The sequence below is a fragment of the Delphinapterus leucas genome, chromosome 12 (genome assembly GCF_059928025.1).
Source record: "Delphinapterus leucas isolate spDelLeu-1000000601 "Yukka" chromosome 12, BTC_Dleu_Yukka2, whole genome shotgun sequence".
In the NCBI taxonomy this organism is placed as follows: Eukaryota; Metazoa; Chordata; class Mammalia; order Artiodactyla; family Monodontidae; genus Delphinapterus; species Delphinapterus leucas.
The window spans coordinates 22,257,030-22,269,652 of NC_143140.1; the positions used below are offsets into that span (position 1 = coordinate 22,257,030).

A 12,623-nucleotide genomic window follows, 5' to 3' on the forward strand; every position below is an offset into this window, starting at 1 on the left:
CAACTCTTCTGTGAGCTAGAAAAAGAGACAGTTAATTTTGCTAAATATGTGGCCAAATAAAAGGAAATGCATGTTTATTAAAAACAAAAGAGCTGCCTGTGAACAAAGCGGATGAGATTTAGACCTTGATGTCCATGTCATTTTTCTTCACCCTTCTGATGTCTCATGTTCTACTTTGTTTCTTAACAGTATTTCCTATATTTGAAAGTGTTCTATGTATGAAACTCAGTTTCATTCAACAATCACTGAGATCACATTCTTTTTAGCAAAACGTAATGTTATGCCCTATAAATGATGGAAATGTGACAAAAGCAATCACACAAAGGGTTTATAATAAGGAGAGAGATAAGTTTTCTTGACATAGAACATTTATTGAGCTGTTATAATGTGTAACATTCAATATTTCTTCCAAGAGGCCAAAATCTGTAGACAGAAATGACACTTAACCACAATAGAGAAATATTATAATAAACATATAACATATTGTTTGTATAAGGAAGAGAGATAAGAGGGAAGATGATCAAGTAGGAATTTAAGATATGCAGTTATTTTAAATTCAAAATGAAAAGTGAGGATTTTTTTTATTCATAGGGATTAATTCCAAAATTCATGGAAACAGTCTAATCAATGTACAATTGAGTGATCTCTCTTTCTAGATGTTGACATCCCATCATAAAGACTAGAACTTGGTCACATTTCTTTTACAAGAATAATAAATAAATAAATAACAAAAATAATAATGTTTGTTTTTTGTTAGGGAAACAGAGTCACTCATATTCATTATAATTTTTCCATTAACTTAATATCCTCTATTATAAATTTCTTTATATTTTATCCGTTTAAATTTTGATTGAACATGTTTCCTTCTATGGCTTACGCCCTCACTAATTTGGAAGTTTCAAAGTATACCTCCATTTGTCTACCATTTGTCATTCTACCTTTAAAGGAATATTGAACCTATATTTCCATATTGTCATATTAATTTTAAAGAATGAATGCCCCTCCATATTTGGTTGGCTTACCTACTTTCTTATCTCTTGACCACTGAGACGAAAGTTTTATATGGTTTAATTCTCCCAATAGTGTTTAATTATTCAAAACTTTAGAATTTTTTGTCTAAGCTATTGTTTCTTCCCTTTAGTGTTTGTGTGCCTAAGTGTGTGTATATGTACGTCTGTGTGTGATCTTTATATTACCCATTTTACCAATCCTCAGTTTTACTATCATTATATTCATATAGATTAAGCTCTCATTGTATCAGTATTACAGCAGTATAGCAGTATTTATTGCTTACTATCATTTGGTATGATCTTCATCTTTCCCCATCTTGAGAATTTGTTCTGATTTTATTTAATTAGAATAGTTTCCTAAAGAATTTCCTCATGTCGGGTACAGAGATGGCATGCATTCCCAATCCTTCTAAGTTGAAGAAAATCTTTCTTTAGCCCTTATATAGGACTACTCTGTATGTAGAATACTTGGATTGCACTAATTTTATTCATTAAGGTCTATACGTTTTACTCATTTAGATTCTAGTATTGTAGATCATAAAACACCAGTCTAATTTTGTAAATAAAATATTCTTTCTGCCTGGAAGTCATGTGTATTATTTATAATTAGGCTCAGCTTCAGGGAACATAATATTCAAGAACAGTAGCTTAAACAGCAGAGGTTCATCTTCTCCTTCATGTAAAAGAAGTCAAGAGAGAAGAGTCCAGTGATCTCTCTTTCTAGATGTGTACATCCCATCTAGATACACATGACCCATGTACATCTATAATAGATTCATAATCATTTCAGAGGCTGGAGGTCTTTCCTACATCTCTCCATAGGAAATAGATCTTGCCCTCATGGGCATCTAGTTCTCCGGTTGTCAGATTTCCATTCTAAGAAATAAGTTGAAAAAAAGAGAAGAAAATGGCCTTTGTTTTCTTTCATAAAATCAAGTTTATGAAGGTATAACTTTAGTGAAATAAAATGCAGCTCTCTTAAGTTTTCAGGTGATGAATTTTGGCATTTGTATATATTTGTGTAAGCACCATCACAATCAAAATTTTGAACATTTCCATCATTTTTAAGGCAAATATAGATCTGACTTTTATCAGTATATAATAGTATTGCTTACTGTTGAATTTCATACAAATGGCTTCATACAGTATATATCACATTGTATCTGATTTCTTCCTCACGTAATGGTTTTGAGACATCACTTTTTCTTCTGTATTGGTAGTTTGTACCTTTTTATTGATGAATAGCATTTTATTTCTAAGTTGCTCCATTTAGAGCTCCCAGTAATGGTTCTTCATCTGGTCTTGTAGTGTACCACCCTATGACGTGATGTTTAATATTCAGCCAGTGACTCAAGGAACTCTTCATGCAGATATCTAGTTTCTCTTTCTACATTATCTCACTCCTTTCCAGAACTATGCCCTTTATATTCCAGATGCCCAACAATCTCTATTTCTTCAACTCAGTGAGGTAGCTGATCTTTGAACTTTCCCTTTCTGCACCAGTATCTAAAAAACACTCCCAGGTAGAAAGCTGGGGCAATTATTGGGCTTACCTCATTTGTTTCCATTCTCTCTGGGATCATAAGTCTATAGTGCCTCTTGACTAATGCCTAAAAGGGAGTGCTTAGTTACTAATTCGGTTTTCTAGTTGTTTCTACTGGGAGAGCTAGTCTGTTACCAGGTAGTCCATATTGACTAGAAACTAAGAGAGGGTAGTAAACAGACATGTAAGTAGACACTCTGGAGGTTCCATTCAACGTGTCAGCTTATATTTCACTGGCCAGAAGCCAACTCATGGCTACACTTAACTTAAAAAGGAGATTTGGACATACAATAATATAGGTGGTTGACAATATACTCAGGTAAAATATAGAGTTCTTTTACTAAAGAAGTAGGGGACAGTAGAAACTGGAAGGCAACTAGAAGTCACAATTACAGGAAACCTCCAAGATTCTTTTATTATTTTATATTATATACAGCAATACTGTCATGAGAAAAATATAAACCTTTTGGGAAAATGTGTAAACGAATCACATAAGAGGCAATAAAAACTGCGATGCACAAATAAAGCTCAACTACCTAGTAATCAAAGAAATGAAAATTAAAACCACAACCATAAAAGAGTAAACACTGAAAAGACTGGCAATAAAATGTCAGAAAAGATATGAAACAATGTCAACTCTAAGAAACTGCTAGCTGAAGTTAAAATTAGTACTGCCACCTGGAAATGCAATTTAAAAACATCTAGTATAGAAGAAGATATGCATACTTCTAGCCATTCCATTCCTAGGAATTTGTCTTGAAGAAACTTTTTCACAAGAACAAGGACACCTATAGGAGGATGTTAATAATTACAACAAAAAAAGAAAACTAAGTGAACAAAAAATAGACAAAAAAATTGTGATATAGAATTATATTTCATACAATGAAATACTTCCTAGCAGTGAAAATTAATCAAGAGCTTCCATAGAACACAGATTTCTCTGCTAACTCATTAGTACCTGTGACCTCTCAACATGGAGGTCAAGCTGTTGGTGTCTCTTGACTAGTGCTGGATTGCGAAATAGTAGAAACTGGGATAAGAGTTTCTTCTCCAGGGGCCTAAGGGTGATTAGTTTAGGAAGTTCTGTTGAGGCTACTCTACTCTCAGGAAGAAGAAATGTAGGTTTTACTCAGCCAGGTACCATGCTTCTTCTCCAATGCTTCCATCTCTCCTAAAAGCTGGTCTCCACAAGTCACAGGAGTAAGCACTCAACCATGCTCCAAATAGATTTTCACACAGATCAACTCACTTCCTACCACCCAACATAGATATAATGGCTCTGAGTCTTTGCCTCAGATTTCACTGGCAGTACAAGACTTTTTTTTTTTTTTTTTAAGTATCTGGCGCTTTTCTAGGTTCTATTTATCGAGGTCTTGATCAAAGACACCCTACTTTAAAGGTCTCGGCTATATGCAGTACAGCTCTATGTGATATATGATGACATATACTTAAGGTTCTAATAATTAGCCATAATTGGATGAGCAGCAGAGACAGGGTACCAGGCTCTTGCTGAGGTTGCCACCTTCCCACAGTTTACAAATTTATAACTCTTATTTTGCTTACAACCTATAGACCATATCAAAACCAAATCATTAAAGTATCCTAAGACATAAGGGATAGCATTTAGATTCTTACCAAATATTAGGAGGAACTGTTATTTTACACGTATTGATGGTATTAAAGATCCAGGCCCGGGAGAGGGGGAAGATGGCAGAAGAGTAAGACGCGGAGATCACCTTCCTCCCCACAGATACACCAGAAATACATCTACACGTGGAACAACTCCTACAGGACACCTACTGAACGCTGGCAGAAGACCTCACACCTCCCAAAAGGCAAGAAACTCCCCACGTACGTGGTGGGTAGGGCAAAAGAAAAAAGAATAAACAGACACAAAAGGATAGGGACGGGACCTGCACCAGTGGGAGGGAGCTGTGAAGGAGGAATGGTTTCCACACACTAGGAAGCCCCTACGCGAGCGAAGACTGTGGATGGCGGAGGGGGAAAGCTTCGGAGCTGCGGGGGAGAGCACAGCAACAGGGATGCGGAGGGCAGAGTGGACAGATTCCCGCACAGAGGATCCGTGCCGACCGGCACTCACCAGCCCGAGAGGCTTGTCTGCTCACCCGCCGGGGCGGGCGGGGCTGGGAGCTGAGGCTCGGGCTTCGGTCGGAGCGCAGGGACAGGACTGGGGTTGGCGGCGTGAACACAGCCTGCAGGGGGTTAGTGCGCCACGGCTAGCCGGGAGGGAGTCCGGGGAAAAGTCTGGACCCGCCGAAAAGGCAAGAGACTTTTTCTTACCTCCTTGTTTCCTGTTGCCCGAGGAGAGGGGATTCAGAGCGCTGCTTAAAGGAGCTCCAGAGACGGGCGCGAGCCACGGCTAAAAGCGCGGACCACAGAGACAGGCATGAGACGCTAACGCTGCTGCTGCCGTCACCAAGAAGCCTGTGTGCGAGCACAGGTCACTCTCCACACCTCCCCTCCCGGGAGCCTGTGCAGCCCGCCACTGCCAGGGTCCCGGGATCCAGGGACAACTTGCCCGGGAGAACGCACGGCGCGCCTCAGGCTGCTGCAACGTCACGCTGGCGTCTGCCGCCGCAGGCTCGCCCCGCTCTCCGTGCCCCTCCCACCCCCGGCCTGAGTGAGCCACAGCCCTCGAATCAGCTGCTCCTTTAACCCCTCCCTGTCGGAGTGAAGAAAAAACGCCCTCCGGCGACCTACACGCAGAGGCGGGGCCAAATCCAAAGCTGAGCCCCGGGAGCTGTGCGAACAAAGAAGAGGAAGGGAAATCTCTCTTAGCAGCCTCAGGAGCAGTGGATTAAAGCTCCACAAACAACTTGATATACCTGCACCTGTGGAATACCTGAATACACAAGGAATCATCCCAAACTGAGGAGGTGGAGTTTGAGAGCAAGATTATTTTTTCCCGTTTTTCTCTTTTTGTGAGTGTGTATGTTTATGCTTCTGTGTGAGATTTTATCTGTAGAGCTTTGCTTTCACCATTTGTCCTAGGGTTCTGTCCGTCCGTTTCTTTATTTGTTCTTTTTGTTTTACTTAAACGAATTTTTTTTCTTAATAATTGTTTTTTATTTTAATAACTTAATTTTTATTTTCTTTTCTATTCTTTCTTTCTTTCTTTCTACTTTTTCTCCCTTTTATTCTGAGCCGTGTGGATGAAAGGCTCTTGGTGCTGCAGCCAGGAGTCACTGCTGTGCCTCTGAGGTGGGAGAGCCAACTTCAGGACACTGGTTCACAAGAGACCTCCCAGCTCCATGAAATATCAAATGGCAAAAATCTCCCAGAGATCTCCATCTCAACACCAACACACAGCTTCACTCAACGACCAGCAAGATACAGTGCTGGACATCCTATGGCAAACAACTAGCAAGACAGGAACACAACCCCATCCATTAGCAGAGAGGCTGCCTAAAATCATAATAAGGCCACAGACACCCCAAAACACACCACCACACGTGGACCTGCCCACCAGGAAGACGACATCCAGCCTCATCCACTAGAACACAGGCACTAGTACCCTCCACCAGGAAGCCTACACAACCCACTGAACCAACTTTAGCCACTGGGCACAGATATCAAGCACAACGGGAACTACGAACCTGCAGCCTGCAAAAAGAAGACCCCATACACAGTAAGATAAGCAAAATTGGAAGACATAAAAACACACAACAGATGAAGCAGCAAGATAAAAACCCACTAGACCTAACAAATGAAGAGCAAATAGGCAGTCTACCTGAAAAAGAATTCAGAATAATGATAGTAAAGATGATTCAAAATCTTGGAAATAGAATAGACAAAATGCAAGAAACATTTAACAAGGACCTAGAAGAACTAAAGAGGAAACAATCAATGATGAACAACACAATAAATGAAATGAAAAATACTCTAGAAGGGATCAATTGCAGAATAACTGAGGCAGAAGAACGGATAAGTGACCTGGAAGATAACATAGTGGAAATAACTCCTGCAGAGCATAATAAAGAAAAAAGAATGAAAATAACTGAGGACACTCTCAGAGACTTCTGGGACAACACTAAATGCACCAGCGTTCGAATTATAGGGGTCCCAGAAGAAGAAGAGAAAAAGAAAGGGACTGAGAAAATATTTGAAGAGATTATAGTTGAAAACTTCCCTAATATGGGAAAGGAAATAGTTAATTAAGTCCAGGAAGCACACAGAGTCCCATACAGGATAAATCCAAGGAGAAACAGGCCAAGACACATATTAATCAAACTGTCAAAAATTAAATACAAAGAAAGGATATTAAAAGCAGCAAGGGAAAAACAACAAATAACACACAAGGGAATCCCCAGAAGGTTAACAGCTGATCTTTCAGCAGAAACTCTGCAAGCCAGAAGGGAGTGGCTGGACATATTTAAAGTGATGAAGGAGCAGAACCTACAACCAAGATTACTGTACCCAGCAAGGGTCTCCTTCAGATTTGATGGAGAAATTAAAACCTTTACAGACAAACCAAAGCTGAGAGAGTTCAGCACCACCAAACCAGCTCTACAACAACTGCTAAAGGAACTTCTCTAGGCAAGAAACACAAGAGAAGGAAAATACCTACAATAACAAACCCAAAACAATTAATAAGATGGGAATAGGAACATACATATTGATAATTACCTTAAATGTATATGGATTAATTGCTCCCACCAAAAGACACAGACTGGCTGAATGGATACAAAAACAAGACCCATATATATGCTGTCTACAAGAGACCCACTTCAGACCTAGGGAAACATACAGACTGAAAGTAAGGGGATGGAAAATGATATTCCATGCAAGTGGAAATCAAAAGAAAGCTGGAATACCAATTCTCATATCAGACAAAATAGACTTTAAAACAAAGACTATTACAAGAGACAAAGTAGGACACTACATAATGATCAAGGGATCAATCCAAGAAGATATAACTATTGTAATATTTATGCACCCAACATAGGAGCACCTCAATACATAAGGCAAATACTAACAGCCATAAACAGGGAAATCGACAATAACACTTTCATAGTAGGGGACTTTAACACCCCACTTTCACCAATGGACAGATCATCCAAAATGAAAATAAATAAGGAAACACAAGCTTTAAATGATACATTAAAGAAGATGGACTTAATTGATATTTATAGGACACTCCATCCAAAAACAACACAATACACATTTTTCTCAAGTGCTCATGGAATATTCTCCAGGTTAGATCATATACTGGGACACAAATCAAGCCTTTGTAAATTTAAGAAAATTGAAATTGTATCAAGTATCTTTTCTGACCACAATGCTATGAGACTAGATATCAATTACAGGAAAAGATCTGTAAAAAATACAAGCACATGGAGGCGAAACAATACACTAATTAATAACGAAGTGATCACTGAAAAAATCAAAGAGGAAATAAAAAAATACCTAGAAACAAATGACAATGGAGACACGACGACCCAAAACCTATGGGATGCAGCAAAAGCAGTTGTAAGAGGGAAGTTTATAGCAATACAAGCCCACCTTAAGAAACAGGAAACATCTCGAATAAACAACCTAACCTTGTACCTAAAGCAATTAGAGAAAGAAGAACAAAAAACCCCAAAGTTAGCAGAAGGAAAGAAATCATAAAAATCAGATCAGAAATAAATGAAAAAGAAATGAAGGAAACAATACCAAAGATCAATAAAACTAAAAGCTGGTTCTTTGAGAAGATAAACAAAATAGATAAACTATTAACTAGACTCATCAAGAAAGAAAGGGAGAAGACTCAAATCAATAGAATTAGAAATGAAAAAGGAGAAGTAACAACTGACACTGCAGAAATACAAAAGATCATGAGAGATTACTACAAGCAGCTCTATGCCAATAAAATGGACAACCTGGAACAAATGGACAAATTTTTAGAAACGCACAACCTGCTGAGACTGAACCAGGAAGAAATAGAAAATGTGAACTGACCAATCACAAGCACTGAAACTGAGACTGTGATTAAAAGTCGTCCAACAGACAAAATCCCAGGACCAGATGGCTTCACAGGTGAATTCTATCAAACATTTAGAGAAGAGCTAGTACCTATCCTTCTCAAACTCTTCCAAAATATAGCAGAGGGAGGAACACTCCCAAACTCATTCTAGGAGGCCACCATCACCCTGATACCAAAACCACACAAAGATGTCACAAAGAAAGAAAACTACAGGCCAATATCACTGATGAACATATATGCAAAAATCCTCAACAAAATACTAATAAAGAGAATCCAACAGCAAATTAAACGGATCATACACCATGATCAAGTGGGGTTTATTCCAGGAATGCAAGGATTCTTCAATATATGCAAATCAATCAACGTGATATACCATATTAACAAATTGAAGGAGAAAAACCATATGATCATCTCAATAGATGCAGAGAAAGCTTTTGGCAAAATTCAACACCCATTTATGGTAAAAACCCTGCAGAAAGTAGGCATAGAGGGAACTTTCCTCAACCTAATAAAGGCCATGTATGACAAACGTATAGCCAACATCATCCTCAATGGTGAAAACCTGAAAGCATTTCCTCTAAGATCAGGAACAAGACAAGGTTGCCCACTCTCACCACTCTTATTCAACATAATTTTGGAAGTTTTAACCACAGCAATCAGAGAAGAAAAAGAAATAAAAGGAATACAAATTGGAAAAGAAGTAAAGCTGTCACTATTTGCAGATGACATGATACTATACATAGACAATCCCAAAGATGCTACCATAAAACTACTAGAGCTAATCAATGAATTTGGTAAAGTAGCAGGATACAAAATGAACGCACAGAAATCTCTGGCATTCCTATACACTAATGATGAAAAATCTGAAAATGAATTTAACCACACACTCCCATTTACCATTGCAACAAAAAGAATAAAATATCTAGTAATAAACCTACCTAAGGAGACAAAAGACCTGTATGCAGAAAATTACAAGTCAGTGATGAAAGAAATTAAAGATGATACAAATAGATGGAGAGATATACCATGTTCTTGGATTGGAAGAATCAACATTGTGAAAATGACTCTACTACCCAAAGCAATCTACAGATTTAATGCAATCCCTATCAAACTACCAATGGCATTTTTCACAGAACTAGAACAAAATATTTCACAATTTGTATGGAAACAGAAAAGACCCCAAATAGCCAAAGCAATCTTGAGAACGAAAAATGGAGCTGGAGGAATCAGGCTCCCTGATTTCAGACTATACTACAAAGCTACAGTAATCAAGACAGTATGGTACTGGCACAAAAACAGAAAGATAGATCAATGGACCAGGATAGAAAGCCCAGAGATAAACCCACGCACATGTGGTCACCTTATCTTTGTTAAAGGAGACAAGAATATACAGTGGAGAAAAGACAGCCTGTTCAATAAGTGGTGCTGGGAAAACTGGACAGCTCCATGTAAAAGAATGAAATTAGACAACTCCCTAACACCATACACAAAAATAAGCTCAAAATGGATTAAAGAACTAAAAGTAAGGCCAGAAAATATCAAACTCTTAGAGGAAAACATAGGAAGAACACTCTATGACATAAATCACAGCAAGATCCTTTTTGACCCACCTCCGAGAGAAATGGAAATAAAAACAAAAATAAACAAATGGGACCTAATGAAACTTAAAAGCTTTTGCACAGCAAAGGAAACCATAAACAAGATCAAAAGACAACCTTCAGAATGGGAGAAAATATTTGTAAATGAAGCAACTGACAAAGGATTAATCTCTAAAATTTACAAGCAAGTCATGCAGCTCAATAACAAAAAAACAACCCAATCCAAAAATGGGCAGAAGACCCAAATAGACATTTCTCCAAAGAAGATATACAGACTGCCAACAAACACATGAAAGAATGCTCAACATCATTAATCATTAGAGAAATGCAAATCAAAACTACAATGAGATATCATGTCACACCAGTCAGAATGGCCATCATCAAAAAATCTAGAAACTATTAATGCTGGAGAGGGTGTGAAGAAAAGGGAACATTCTTGCACTGCTGTTGGGAATGTAAATTGATACAGACACTATGGAAAACGGTATGGAAGTTCCTTAAAAAACTATAAGTAGAACTACCATATGACCCAGCAATCCCACTACTGGGCATATACCCTGAGAAAACCATAATTCAAAAAGAGTCATGTACCAAAATTTTCATTGCAGCTCTATTTACAATAGCCAGGAGATGGAAGGAACCTAAGTGTCCATCATCGGATTAATGGATAAAGAAGATGTGGCACATATATACAATGGAATATTACTCAGCCATAAAAAGAAACGAAATTGAGTTATTTGTAGTGCGGTGGATGGACCTAGAGTTTGTCATACAGAGTGAAGTAAGTCAGAAAGAGAAAAACAAATACCGTATGCTAACACATATATATGGAATCTAAGGAGAAAAAAAAAAAAGGTCATGAAGAACCTAGGGGTAAGATAGGAATAAAGACAAAGACCTACTAGAGAATGGATTTGAGGATATGGGGAGCAGGAAGGGTAAGCTGTGACAAAGTGAGAAAGTGGCATGGACATATATACACTACCAAACGTAAAAGAGATAGCTAGTGGGAAGCAGCCACATGGCACAGGGAGTTCAGCTCGGTGCTTTGTGACCACCTAGAGGGGTGGGATAGGGAGGGTGGGAGGGAGGGAGATGCAAGAGGGAGGGGATATGGGGATATATGTATATGTATAACTGATTTCCTTTGTTATAAAGCAGAAACTAACACACCATTGTAAAGCAATTACACTCCAATAAAGATGTTAAAAAAAATATCCAGGCCCTCCTAAGTATCTGTTATATTGATAACACATCGACACTTTTTTTCTGTGTATTCTCAGCCGTGCCCATTGCCAAGTGACATTGAAGTCCCTCTTTGCCCAAGCACTTTTTTTTTTTATGGCCGTGCCACATGGCTTGCGGGATCTTAGGTCCCACAAGTTCCCCGGAAACGGATCAAACCCCGGCCCCCAACAGTGGAAGCGTGGCATCCTAACCACTTGGACTGCCAAGGAATTCCCTGCTCAAGCACTTTTACGGGCCATCTTCAATGATCACCTAATGATTGCAGCTTCCTCAATTTCATCCTTCCTGTTAATAACGAAAGATTTGGTTTCAAAGTCAACAATAGACACCTATTTTCACCAAGAGTAATGTATTTCACTCAAATCACTACATTCCTTTCACGCCCATTATAGATTTTCCTAAACAAATTAAATCAAAATGAAATAAAAATCGCTGAAAGTACGAATAATCTTCCAATACGATTCAAAACATATACAGCAAGACTTTATGCTACCTACCTGTTGAAAATTACCAAGAGACAACAAGTGAAAAATAATCTGTTTTGTCTATTAATGAATAGGACTGGAGTTGTTAAAAAAATAAGTCGAAACATTTTTTGAAAAGGGATATCCATTGGCATTAGCTAACCTGAATCTAACCTTGAAATTTCAGGTCAAGCAAGTGAAAATAATAATCCAGATGAACTGGCAATAAAAATTAGGCAACTTGTCTGTTTTTCACATTGACAGCTCCCAATATTTCCAATTTTCTAAACAGCTTATATTATTACAAATGTGTTAAAAAGCTAAAAAAAAAACCCACAAAAATTATGCCACGTATGTGGAAAAAATAGATTTCTGAAGAAATGGATTTTGTTCACCATACCTGGAGCAATACTTGGGTCCAATAAACCTGGAATACTCCATTCTGAGCTTCTTCTATTTCTGTTTCTTTTTAGAGATCTCTGAAGAGTTAGTTTTTAGATTTTCCCATTTTTAACATGTAATTATTATAAGATAGCAAAATATATCGATATTTATATTTATAATGCTCCTTCTATACGATAGAAGGAGCATTCTTTAATGCAATGGTTTCCAGACTTTGCTTCACATTAGTATCAACTGCAGAGATTTTAAAAATCTCATGCCCATTCTGCACCTCGAACCAATTAGATCAGAATATGTGGGAGGCAATACAGGTATCAGTAGTTTCTGAAGAGTCCCCACGTGATTCCAATATGCAGTAAGGTTTGGAGACCA

At 38.1% G+C, this 12,623-nt stretch overlaps 1 long non-coding RNA gene across 1 annotated transcript in view; it reads left to right on the forward strand.

Annotated features, from left to right (window-relative positions):
• The window catches only part of LOC149747846 (uncharacterized), a 325,556-nt gene that overhangs the window by 303,508 nt on the left and 9,425 nt on the right, over positions 1–12,623 (forward strand). The gene's annotated exons all lie outside the window — the stretch shown is intronic.